The sequence below is a fragment of the Muntiacus reevesi genome, chromosome 10 (genome assembly GCF_963930625.1).
Source record: "Muntiacus reevesi chromosome 10, mMunRee1.1, whole genome shotgun sequence".
NCBI lineage: Eukaryota > Metazoa > Chordata > Mammalia > Artiodactyla > Cervidae > Muntiacus > Muntiacus reevesi.
The window spans coordinates 36,231,375-36,244,331 of record NC_089258.1 but is presented as its reverse complement, the minus strand read 5'-3'; the positions used below and the strand labels follow the sequence as shown (position 1 = coordinate 36,244,331).

The window sequence follows — 12,957 nt, the reverse complement described above, 5'->3', positions numbered from 1 at the left end:
TATTCAACACAGACTTAACAGCCCCCTTTTTAGGCTGATCATGTACTGTTAAAAAGGCAGAAGCAGCCCCTACCTATGTGTAGCTCACTGTTCCACATAATTAAGCAGTTGCAGAGAATAGGAAAAACAAATACAGTATATTAGCGCATATATATGGAATCTAGACAAATAGTACTGATGAGCCTATTTGCAGGGAAGGAATGGAGATGCAGACATAGAGAAAAGACCTGTGTACACAGCTGGGGAAGGAGAGGATGGGACACATTGAAAAAGGAACACTGACATATATACGCTATCATGCATAAAATAGATAGCTGCTGCATAACACGGGGAGTCCAGCCTCACTCTGTGATGACCTAGAGGGGTCGAATGGGAAGCAGGGGGATGGGACTCAAGGAGGAGAGGAGCTATATATATATATGTATACACACACACACGTATATATGTATGTGTAATTATGACTGATTCGTGTTGTTGCATGGCAGAAACCAATACAACATTGTAAAGCAATTTTCGTCCAATTAAAAAAAATAGAATAGGAGCAATAAGGGTCAAAAGGACAGAGAGGAGCCCTCTGGGGAGGCGAGGCATAGACACCCGGCCTGGGTAGCCCAGTGAAGGCCCTCCAAGAACTGAGACTGAAGGCCTACAGGGTAAGTTGGGGTCAGGCACATGGAAGAAGACTGGAGGGTCTGGGGCCAAAGCAGCAGCCTGTGAAACGTTCAGAGGTATACTACTACAAAGAGCAGGGGTTCAAACCTCGTAAGTTTTGAATTTATCATTTGCCTCCACCTTTATGACTTTTGTGGGCTTCCCTAGTGGCTCAGATGGTAAAGAATCTGCCTGCCATGCAGGAGACCCGGGTTCGCTACCTGGGTTTGGGGAAGATCCCCTGGAGAAGGGATGGCAGCCCATTCCAGTATTCTTTTCTGGAGAATTCCATGGACAGAGAAGCCTGGCGGGCTGCAGTCCGAAGGGTCGCCAAGAGTCGGACATGACTGAGCGACTAACACTTTCACTTTGTGATTTTTACCGTAGTTCCATACTCTCTTCACTTTATTTTCTATTTTGTCCTTAGGCCCACGTATTAGCAAGTATATTTGAAAAGGAAGCACTGTATCACTGTGTAGAGGGAAGCCGAGAACTGTCTCCCCTTAATAAAAACTAAACCTAAGCCTTCAGTTCAATGGAAGAAAAACAAAATGCCAGAAAACAATGCCGTTTAAGCCTCTCAGAGCCTGAGGCTTTCCTTCTAAAAGGGAAGATTAGTGAGTGTTAGAGAAGTACTTTAAAACACAGTCCGGAATTAAACCTTTCCTTCTGAAAGTAATCTGGAGGAGGGCACGGGATTGAAAAAGGGAATCTAAATGCTTTTCCCGGTTGTGATTCATGGTTGTTTAATGCTGGACCTGTGATCTTCCTGAGTACCACCTAAAATCCTTTCTCCTGCCCCAGGGGAACCCCTTCCACACTTTGGTAAACACTGCGTGTGGAGGAACTGAAAGAATTTCTCTGCAAAGTGTGTGACAGCAGGAGTGGGAAGAGATAAGACCGGGCAGGTCAGCAGAGGCCAGTTCCGAATGCCCTTTAAGTAGGGTTAAAGAGTTTGGATTATCTCTCTAGGGTAATGGGAAGCTTTTCAAGTGTTTTTCACAGGGGGAGATGTTATCAGATCTTCAAGGGAAAAGGATCCCTCTGACAGCCCTGGCAGCCTGGACTGGAGGAATCCTGACCAGAGGGAGGCAGGGGGGCCCCAGAGGCGGTTGTGATACTAAATCCAGGAGACAGTGCCGTCCTCCAGGCCAGGATCGTGTCAGTGGTGCTGGGGAGAATTGCATGGCTTCCTGAAACACTTAGTGGGCAGCGTGTTATACTTTAAATAGCTTTAAAATTACCCTGTAAAACAGACAAACTAGGGTGTCCTCCCCATTTTATGAATGGAAAGGAATGGAGGCCCCCCTGGGGTTAAGCGAGCTGCACGGGGCACAGAGAGCTTGCGGTGGGGTCTGCTGCCGCCCTGAGCTTTCACCCTGGGCCCCTGCAACACGTGCGGTAACCTTCGAAGAATTCAGGGCTTGGTGGAGGGATGGACGGGGTCTTTCCCTGGGGCAGACCTTATCTGTTCTGTTGGATCCTGGGTTTGTAACTGTCTCCCTCTCCTTTAGATAAAAGCTAAAGGAGAGCAGACAGGCCGGAGCACAGGGCCTCAGATGAAAGCTTCGGCGTGAGTCATCTCTGCTGCCATCTTGCCCAGGCACGGGGAAAGGCGTTCTGCCTTTATTGGGCTTTTTCCCACAGGCTTCAGGGAATTTGGGTGGAAGCTAAACCAGAGCTTCACCCCCGACTTTGTCTTTATCATCTTCTGGGATCCTTTAAGACCCTCCAGGACATCAATCGTCTAGAAGGCCTTTCTGGTCAGTCAAAGAGGCAGAACCACCCACTCCGTCATGGACAGTGATAACCCGCTCACCTCCAGCCAGCTGGTCACCAGCCACTGGCTGCCAGCCCCCGACCTGTGCCACCCAGCCTCCTTCTTTGGTCCTTCTAGTCTCTGGAGGGAATCCGAGGTTTCTCTGATGCCCCACACTGGCATGAGCAGGAATCAAGACAGCTGCATCCTGATCCATCCTGGCACTGCTGATAAACTCACCGTGCAGCCCTGGGCTCTGGGCCTCTCTGGGCCTAAGTCTTTTCATCTGTAAAAGGACAGTAGTCCTTTCTTTCTTTTCTTTCTTTTTTAAGCAGTGAAAAATCTGTTTTCTAAATAAAGCTTACAAAGAGCCCCAGCTCTTAGCTAGAATGCTACCTCCTCAGGGAATCCTCTAAAATTTTACTCTATCACAGCCTCAGGTTTTAATTTTCTGTGTTGTAGCTACCAGTTTTTTAGTATCTTATATTGGTTGTGTATTTTGTGGTGGTGGTGGTTTAGTCACTTAGTTGTGTCCGACTCTTGTGACGCTGTGGACTATAGCCTGTCAGGTTCCTCTGTGCATGGGATTCTCCAGGCAAGAATACTGGAGTGGGTTGCCTTCTCCTCCTCCAGGGGATCTTCCTGCCAGGGATCGAACCCTCATCTCCTGCATCTCCTGCATTGCAGGCAGATTCTTTACCACAGAGGCATCAGGGAAGCCCCACAGGTGAGAAAGGGCAGGTAAGAGAATACTTCAGTCAGGAAGGACAAATCTCAGGGGAGTGGAGAGTTGAGGGTGAGGAGGAGAAGGGAAGACCGAAGCAGAAGTCATATCATAATGGCTCTTTATGAGCCCTACTCATGAGTCATTTTTCTTCCAAAGGCTGGGTCAGTGTTCTAAACAGAGGATCCATGTGGGTAGACGTACCATGCCTCTCAAAGGCTGGAAGTCTGCAGAACATCCACGTGTGAAGGAGAAAGAATAAGGCCCTGCCTTGGGTTTCTGTTGTAGCTTCGTCACCCACTTGCTGTGCAACCTCGGACAAGTTGCCTCTCCCTCTGAGCCTCATTTGCAACATAAAAGGGCTGGACTCCAAGGTCCCTTCCAGCTGCAAAGACAGGGAACCAGCCAGCCCTGAAGGTCATAGAAACCAGAGAAGAGACGCAGCAGAAGTGTCCTTTCACCTCTAGCCCAGCGTGGCAGGTTCCTCAGGAACCTAGGATGGCTAGGACAGTAAGAGTTTTTCCCAGGAGCACCCTAGTACCATGAGATGAGCTCTGTTAGGATTCCGTTGGCCTCTAACCACCAAGCCCCCAAATGTTCTCTGCGTCTCCATGGATCTTTGGTCGGGCACCCCCATAAAGTTTACTGACAAAAGGGTGACTCTTGCTGCTACCTAAGTCCATCAGGCCAATGTACTCTGGAGCTTGGTTCCCATGGCAACCACAGGTTCCTGCAAACAACTGCTCAGAGAAGACCTGCTGACACCCAGCTGTCCCAGCCATACGGTTCCTATTAGGAGACCTGAAAACCTTTACTTACAGGTGGTCAGGGATCAGAATTTGCTCCAGTCAAACACCCTTGACCACTCCTGGGCTTCTCAATCCTCTCAGGTATGTCTAATGAGGAGGGAGAAGAGAGTCAGCACTTGAAGAGATTTTGTTTCAGTGAAATTGAGTAAATGAGTGAATAGAGTAAATGTATGTCTAGATATGTCTGTTTTTCTTTACATCATATACTGCTTTATTTACATTTTATAAATCACTTTTACATTAATTAATTTGAAAATATTTGCTGCATTTTTTCAAAATATCTTTATTTTCTTTTTTTTGACTCAGTTATATATGTGTATATATTCTTTTAATTAGAGGATAATTGCTTTACAATGTTGCATTGATTTCTGCCATACAGAAATTTCTGCCGTGTGACTCAATCATAAGAATACATATGTCCCTGCCTTCTTGAACCCCTCCTACCCCACCCCTCTGGGCTGTCCCAGAGCACTAGGTTGAGTTCCCTGTGTTAGGGAACAGCGGCTTCTCACTAGTTATTTTGAATGGCAACGCATGTTCTTTCGTGCTGCCCTGAATTTGTCCCACCCTCCTCTTCCTCCACTGTGTCCACAAGTCTGCTCCCTATATCTGTGTCTCTATTCCTGCCCTGCAAATACTTTCATCAGTACCATGTTTCTAGATTCCATCTATATGTGTTAATATATGATATTTGTTTTTCTCTCTCTGATGGACTTCACTCTGCATAATAGGCTCTGGGTTTGTCCTCCTCACTAGAACTGACTCAACTCCATTCCTTTTTATGGCTGAGTAGTATTCCATTGTATCTAATGTACCATAGCTTCTTTATCCACTCATCTGAGAAGGGACATCTAAATTGCCTTCCATGGCCTGGCTGGGGTAAATAGTGCTGCAGTGAACAGTGGGGTACATGTGTCTTTTTGAATTATGGTTTTCACAGGGTATATGCACAGTAGTGGGATTGCTGGGTCATATGGTAGTTTTATTCCTAGTTTTTTTAAAAAAATATATCCATACTGCTCTCCAGAGTGGCTATATCAGTTTACATTCCCACAAGCTGTGCCAAAGTTTTTCCTTTTCTCCCCATCTTCTCCAGCATTTATTGTTTGTAGAGTTTTTTATGATGGCCATTCTGATTGTAGGTTTGATTTGCATTTGTCTAATGAATGATGGTGAGCTCTTTTCATGTGTTTATTGGCCATCTGTATGTCTTCTTCAAAGAATTGTCTGTATAGGTCTTCTACCCATTTTTCAATTGGGTTGTTTATTTTTCTGACATTGAGCTGTATGAGCTGCTTGAGTATTTTAGAGATTAATCTGTTGTCACTTGCTTCATTTGCAATTATTTTCTTCCATTCTTAGGGTTGTCTTTTCATCTCATTTATGGTAGAAATACTGCATTTCTGTTATCAGCCCCTGTTGTTTTCATGGCGGACATTGCTAATAGATAACAGAGATCATTCCAGGCTTGATTCATTCTAGGCTGTTTCTCAACATAACCAGACAAGAAGCTTTTCCCATCTGAAAAGGATTAGAACATGCTATGAATTGTCATTGCTTTGTTCTTCATGAAAATATTCAAGCCTGGGATGTCAGTATACATTCTTCGGTCCAAGATTATGTTAGCTCTTTCCTTAGATATCATGGATTCACTCTCTTGGAATTTCTAGGATGTTGGAAACAAGAGCAAACTTAGGCTCCTAGAACCATACTCCTATCATTTCAGATGCATTTTCATTTTTTCCCTGCATATTTTGACATTTCAGAAATCAAGATGGATTGTGCACAATCAATGTGCACATTATGTTGCATTCTTTCTTCATTTCTTGAAAGGCTGTTATTAAATCAATAACATATCTTAAAACTGATGATGTCTTAGATAAATATGAGCAAGACACACTACGAGTTTGAACCAATGTCCCACAGAACATCCCCCCACTAATAATATAGCGATGTACATAATTATCTTCTTGTTATTCAGTTGCTAAATTGTGTCTGATTCCTTGTAACCCCATGGACTGCAGCACACCAGTCTTCCTTGTCCTTCGCTATCTCCCAGAGTTTGCTCAAACTCATGTCCATTGAGTCAGTAATGCCATCCAACCATCTCATCCTCTGTCACCCCCGTATCCTGCCCTCAATCTTTGCCAGCATCAGGGTCTTTTCTAATGAGTCGGCTCTTCGCATCAGGTGGCCAAAGTATTGGAGCTTCAGCTTCAGCATCAGTCCTTCCAATGAATACTCAAGGTTGATTTTCTTTAAGATTGACTGGTGTGGTCTCCTTTCTGTGCAAGGGACTCGCAAGCGTCTTCTCTAGCACCACAGTTCGAAGGCATCAACTCTTCGGCGCTCAGCCTTCTTTATGGTCCAACTATCACATCCATACATGACTACGGAAAAACCATAGCTTTGACTATATGGACCTTTGTTGGCAAAGTGATGTCTCTGCTTTTTAATATAGCTTTGTCATAGCTTTTCTTCGAAACGGCAAGTGTCTTTGAATTTCATGTCTGCAGTCACTGTCTGCAGTGATTTTGGAGCCCAAGAAAATAAAATCTGCCACTATTGCCATTTTTTCCCCATCTATTTCCCATGAAGTAATGGGACCAGATGCCATGATCTTAGTTTTCTGAATGTTGAATTTTAAGCCAGCTTTTTCACTCTCTTCTTTCACCTTCATCAAGAGGCTCTTTATTTCCTCTTCATTTTCTGCCATTAGGGTGGTATCATCTGCATATCTGAGGTTGTTGAAATTTCCATCAGTTCCAAACTGAAATACTTTGGGTTTGTTGAGATTTAGTCATTCTTACCATCAGTTTAGAAATGAGTTCTTGGAAGGCCTCACGGTTTCTTATGAGAGAACAAGGAGGTCACAAAGCCAAATGTAAATATTTTTGCTAGTCACCTTGCAAATCGTATTTCCAACCTGGTGTTGAGGAAATATATTTACACAGCAGTACCCGAGCTTCTGATTTTCTGCTTAATGGGGGTGGTCTGAGGCTAAACTTGATGTGGATATTCTGAAAGTAACCCCAGTGAACCACTTGGGATGCCATAAAACCATGGCTTCATTGCACACATTCATCATACCAGCTTTAAAATGTGTGTATGTTGCATGTTTTCAAAATGGAAACGCGTTTTATTGTATTTTGTCTTAAAAGTAATTTTTGTTCATTCTGTAATGTGTAAATGAGACAGGTGTATATGTGTGTGTGTGTGTGTGTGTGTGTATAATTGCAAACTGAAATGTTATTCCCTGGACTCCTAGTCTCTACCCAGAGAGAAAATTGTTAACAACGTGCACATACTTCTCCAGGGATTGATGTGAATGTGACATGGATATGCTCATGAATAAGGAAACTGCTCAGACTTAAGGATAACGTTGACATCTATAGACCACATGGTTCCATTTCTGTCCACTCTGCTATGTAGATCAAATACATTCATTTTGCTCTGTTTTCTGCCTATTTACACTTAATAGCACAAGTCTTTTCCTATGGATACATATGCACATATGTTGGCCTTTTAAAGGTTCCTTCAATGATATGAATTGATCACACGTTAATTTAGCCCTCTGTTAAAGAACAACTAGATTTCTTACTTTTTTTTTTTTATTATAAACAAATATGTATAAACATTTTGCCCAGTTTCCCAATTACTTCCTTAGACCCACGTGATGCTCCTATGTCCCTGAAGGTGTTCCTAGGTTTCTGGCACCTGGTGGGTCCTTGGTCGCCTGTCGTCATTGTCATCCCAGATCCTCAGGGTTCTCCCCTCTTGTTTTCATTTATTAGAACATCATAACTATTTTCCTAAATACCTATCCCCCTTCAGGGACACACTTGATTCTTCCTTGCAGCACTTCTGCAGCAGACTTGGTTTTGAGACAACCTTCAGCATCATGATCTGGCTGCAGTTTGCACATGTCACTCTTACCAGAAGCGAGTGGGGTTCTCCAGAGGTAGCCTGGCAGGGGCAGCTCGAATGGAAGTCCTTATTTCCCTGAATCTGCCCTCTCTACTTCCAGAGGTGGTGTTCCAGCCGTGGTGTTTGCAACTGCGCCATGCCCTTGACTCTCATTAAGCTTGAGGTCAGCTAACACAGAGGCTTAGGCTTAGCTCAAGGAGACAGAGATTAGGGAGAGAGGCCAACGGAAATGTTCCCTTGCTGTCTCTCCTCTTTTGCTGTATCCCGTGGCCCCCTTAGAATTAGATCTCTGTCCAATAACTGTGTCAACAGCGAAGTGGGTAATGGTGCTGGGAAGAGAGTAGTCACTTAAGCCTGCAGTTCCCAGAGAAGCGGCGTCCCAGCCCAGCCGCTGACTCTTTCACAAGCCATCCCTGTCTCAGTCCCACCTGCTGGTACAGTGATAGATTAATGTGCGCTGTCCCTCCTTCCCCTGTGGCTTCCCATCCTGCCGGGCCTGTGTCCTGTCTCCAAGGAGAGGAGGACTTCATTTCCGGTATTTGAGGAAAGTGGTCACTCTGACCTGTGCTTCCCCCCCCCCCCCCCAGGCAAAGCTGGGGGCATGCCTGGCCTTTGGTTGATGAATCTCCGTTGCTTGCAATGTATTACCTCTGGTTTCTCACCCCGCACCCCCCTCCAGCCTCTGAACACCTCCAACCCTTGTCTTCATGGCTTCACCTTCTGAATTCTCCTGCCTTTGTCTCATTGCACATCAAGGTGTTGAAGCATCGTGTATGGTGGAGCAAGAGCAGGAGGCAGTTAAGCGAACTAACATTGGTTTGGGTTCTGTTATGTACATATTCCTTGTTGGACGCTTATAGCAGTAGCTTCACTGCAGCTGAGCAGCAGTCCTACAAAATAAGCCTCTCTATCCCCAGTTTACAAATGAGGAAACTGAGGCTCATAGAGAAGAAGTGGCTCGCCCTAACACACTCTGGAGCCTATGTCCTTTCCACTGCAAAATATCTTGGCTAACATTGCTGAGAACTAAGCAAATCACCCAGGTCCTCTCATCTTCCAGAAACACTGGTGTTCTCATTTTACGGATGCGGTGAGTGGGAGTTAGTGGCATTGAAGAGCTTGCTCATGATCCACGTAGCTAAGTGATAGAACTAGGATTTGAATCTGGGACTTCAAAACCAAATATGTCATCTCAGCTCTAGGCACTCAGAGCGCTGATTCTAGTTTTGCTTTTATTATTAACTTAAGGTGGTCCTTTAGGCAAATTGTTCTCTCATTTCAATCTTTAGTCTCCATCTATACAAAGGCTTGTCCAGTTGAGTTCCAAGATTCTTTCTATGGGAATGGCTGGGTCCTTGGAGACAAAGCATTTGGACATCTTGGAGGACTTGTCTTCGCAATCTCATTTTGTATTTGTGACTTTGTGGCTGTCTAGATCAGACAATAGGGGCTTCACAGGTGCCTTAGTGGTAAAGAATCGACCTGCTAATGCAGGAGACACAGGAGACATGGGTTCAGTCCCTGGATCAGGAAGGTCCCCTGGAGGAGGAAATGGTAGCCCAATCCAGTATTCTTGCCTGGAGAATCTCATGGACAGAGGAGCCTGGTGGACTGCAGTCACTGAGGTCACAAACAGTCAGATATGACTGAGCATGCTTGCACATATGCAGATCAGACGATGACTCTCCATTGCCCTCAAAATAGAATACTTTACCATGGCTCAGAAGAGTCTGGATGGTCTGCTCTCTGCCAAACTGACTCGTCTCCCACCCATTCTTTGCACTAACCATTAAAAAAAAAAAAAAACCGATGGTTTATGCTCTCTTTAAACCAGTGAGCAACTTCCTCTGCCTTCCCATCTACCTGAAAAATATGTGTCACCTTTGAACAACTAGCTCAGATGTTATGCCCCCTGGGAAGATTTGTCTGAGTCCCCAAATTAATAATTGAATGTCCACGTTATATATTCCCATAGCTCTGAGCATATTCTCAAACCTGGAGCTCTGCTTCTGGATTAGAAGTTGTTGCTATTTCTATCTGTCTCCTGGCAATGACTTATAGAAGTGCTCAAAGCTTGACCCAGTACACAAATCATGGTGGTGGTGGTGATGGTGCTAATGATGCTTTTTCTACTAAGAGTTTTGCACATATTAACTTATTTAATTTTTGCTTCAGCTCTATAATGTGAGCAAATGTGATCCCCATTTTATGAATAAGGAAACAGAATAAGTAGCTTTCTAAAAGTAGGAAAAGAAACAGGCCTGCATCCCTAAGTACAGTGACAAGAAACGCGTAACACCTGGGTGTGTGTCTTCCTGGTTTCTTTCTGCTGGTCTTGCCCTCCCCCAGTTTGATTCTCCTCAACGCAGCCAGAAATGTTTTTAAGAAGTTTGTCTCTGAAAACTGCTGCTGCTTGGAAGTCTTCCGTAACTCCCCACTTACCCCTATGGAGAGCTGATTATAAATTCATTGATTTCTTTTTTCATTTTTAAAACAACCTTTGTGGTAGACCTCCCTCATGGCTCAGTCAGTGAAAAAACTGCCTGCAATGCAGGAGACTTGGGTTCAGTTCCTGGGTCGGGAAGATCCCCTGGAGAGGGAAATGGCAACCCACCCCAGTATATTCTTTCTTGCCTGGAGAATCCCCTGGAGAGAGGAGCCTGGCAGGCTACAGTCCATGGGTTTGCAAGAGTCAGACTGAGTAACTTTCACTACTGCCTACTTTGTGGTAGACCTAGTTATTATTCCCATTTGTGGGTAAGGAAACTGAGGCACAGTTGGTGAAATAACATCCTCAATATCACAGAGCTAGTAAGTGTCTGGGGCAGGATTCGAACCTCAGCAGTCAGGCTCTCAAGCCTGTGCAGTGCACCATTACTCTATACAACCCATGCCCCAGTTTCTAAGCTCCAGTGGCCTGGTTCCTGCCACTTCTCCAGTTTCCCCCCGTGAGCCCACTTGCACACTGTCTTCCAACTCTAAACCCCTTCTCTCTGTGCCTTCCCCTAGCCTTCCGATTATGCCTTTTCCCTCTTCTTTGCCCAAACCCTTCTCATCGTGGAGGCTCAGCACACGTTCTCCCCTTTCCAGGAAGTCTTCTCGGATTTCCCAGTCCCCCGCTGTACTGTCCTCTGTTCCCCACAGCTCCCACGTGTCCACTTAGGGTTGCTCTCGCCACCTGCCTTGCAGTTTTCCACTTGTGTACCTTTCCTACTGACGTGGGAACTCTGCCATGTAACAAGCGCTCAGCAAAGGAGCAAGCAATGAGTCTGCCTCCTTTAACTTCACCCCCGCCCCGCTCGTCAAAGGAAGAAGCGGATTTGGAGATGTTAAGTCAAGTTCTCCAGGACACAAGGAGCAGAGCAAGAGCTGAAAGGAGGTGGCCTGGGAATAAGCTCCTCTGGTCCCCGCCCCCCCACCCCAGGGAGGCGCCTGCCCGAGGTGAGAGAGCCCTGTGGGGCGAGTGTGATTATGAAGCTATGAATTCTTGGCACCTCAGGAAATATTCCACCCAAGTGGTGAGCTATACAAAGAGGACTTTTTGAAAGGCACCTCGTAAATCGTGCCCACAAGCCATGCACACATAAGCCCGGCCCTTTTCCAGCCGCCACGCAGGTGCCTGACACAGTCTCCCATTTGTGGGGTCTGCTGTCGTAAAATGCCTCCCTCCTGGGGGTCTCCAAGGGGCACGCAGAGGACAGCAGGAGAGGCCCTCGCCTCTGGCCCCTCAGGATCTCCAGGCATCTTGAGGATGCGGAGATGTAGCGGAAAGTGGATCCCACATGGAGCCGGACACCCGGACGGCAAAGCTGACTTCTGGCGTGACCCTCTCAAAGCCTCCATTTCCCTGCCTTTCATGAGACCATGTTGTTGGTTCTCAGATGGGGTGATTTTTTAAAGAATCTTGACTGATTTCTGCCGTGCTGGGTCATCGTTGCACACGGGCTTCCTCTAGATGTGAGTGGGAGCTACTCTCCAGCTGCGGGGCTGGGGCTTCTGGCTGCAGTGGCTTCTCTCGTTGTGGAGCTCGGGCGGTAGGGCACGCAGGCTTCAGCGTTGCGGTGTGCAGGCTTAGCTGCCTCGTGGCGCGTGGGATCTTCCAGGACCAGGGACCACAACCGTGTCCCCTCCACACGGCAAGGTGGATTCCTAACCACTGGACCACCAGGGAAGCCCTCAAATGGAGTGACTTTGCTCCGCAGAGGATATTTGGTAATGTCTGGACGCAGTTGTATTGTCATGCCTTGGACTGCGGGAGCAGGTATCTTACAGGCAGAGGTGTGGGGATGCTGCCCCTTCAGCAAAGAATGACCCAGCCCACATGTCGACAGTACCCTGTTGAGAAACCTTGGACTAGGTGATCTCACAGACACTTGCCTTAATTATCTCTGCAGCCACCAGATCTCCTTGAGGAACCTCTCTCTGGTGCTGCATGAAGAGCGCTAGATAAGTTCCTAATGATGATCACCATAGTCCAAGGCAATTCTTGCTAGCTAGTGTCTGGCATGACCTTGATCCTGAGACATCATCACAACAGTTCTCACCCTTTCCTGAGGGCGTACTCGAGGCCAGCCTTTGGGCATCTCTCTTAGTTAATCTCACAACCAGTTTCTGAAGGTAAGGCTACTATCACTGTTTTAGAGACAAGGAGAATGAGAGGCATCTGATTTGGGGATACAGAAATAAAGGCTTTCTTGAAGTAGAAGCCCACAAGGCAAGCTTTTTTTTTTCTGACTATGAGAAAAGAGTATGAGGGAAGAGCAGTAAGACAGTAGGCAGAGGGAGGTGGTGACTGTTCAGACCTAGTGGGTGACCACGTCAGTAGTCAGCTTGATGTTTCAGCTTGGTCAAGGGGTGTCATCTCTCTGAAACTTGGGCTCCATACCCACTGACTCTAAGGGGAAAGGATAGTATTTTCAGGGTTGTCGTGAAGGTTAAATACAGAATTTAAAGTGTGTATACACCCAGGTTGGATGCATGAGACAAGTGCTCAGGGCTGGTGCACTGGGATGACCCAGAGGGATGGGATGGGGAGGGAGGTAGGAGGGGGATCAGGATGGGGAACACATGTAAATCCATGGCTGATT

General features: G+C 46.2%; 1 protein-coding gene across 1 annotated transcript in view; it reads left to right on the top strand.

Annotated features, from left to right (window-relative positions):
• Positions 1–12,957, top strand: part of ASTN2 (astrotactin 2) — a 984,610-nt gene that overhangs the window by 970,456 nt on the left and 1,197 nt on the right. The gene's annotated exons all lie outside the window — the stretch shown is intronic.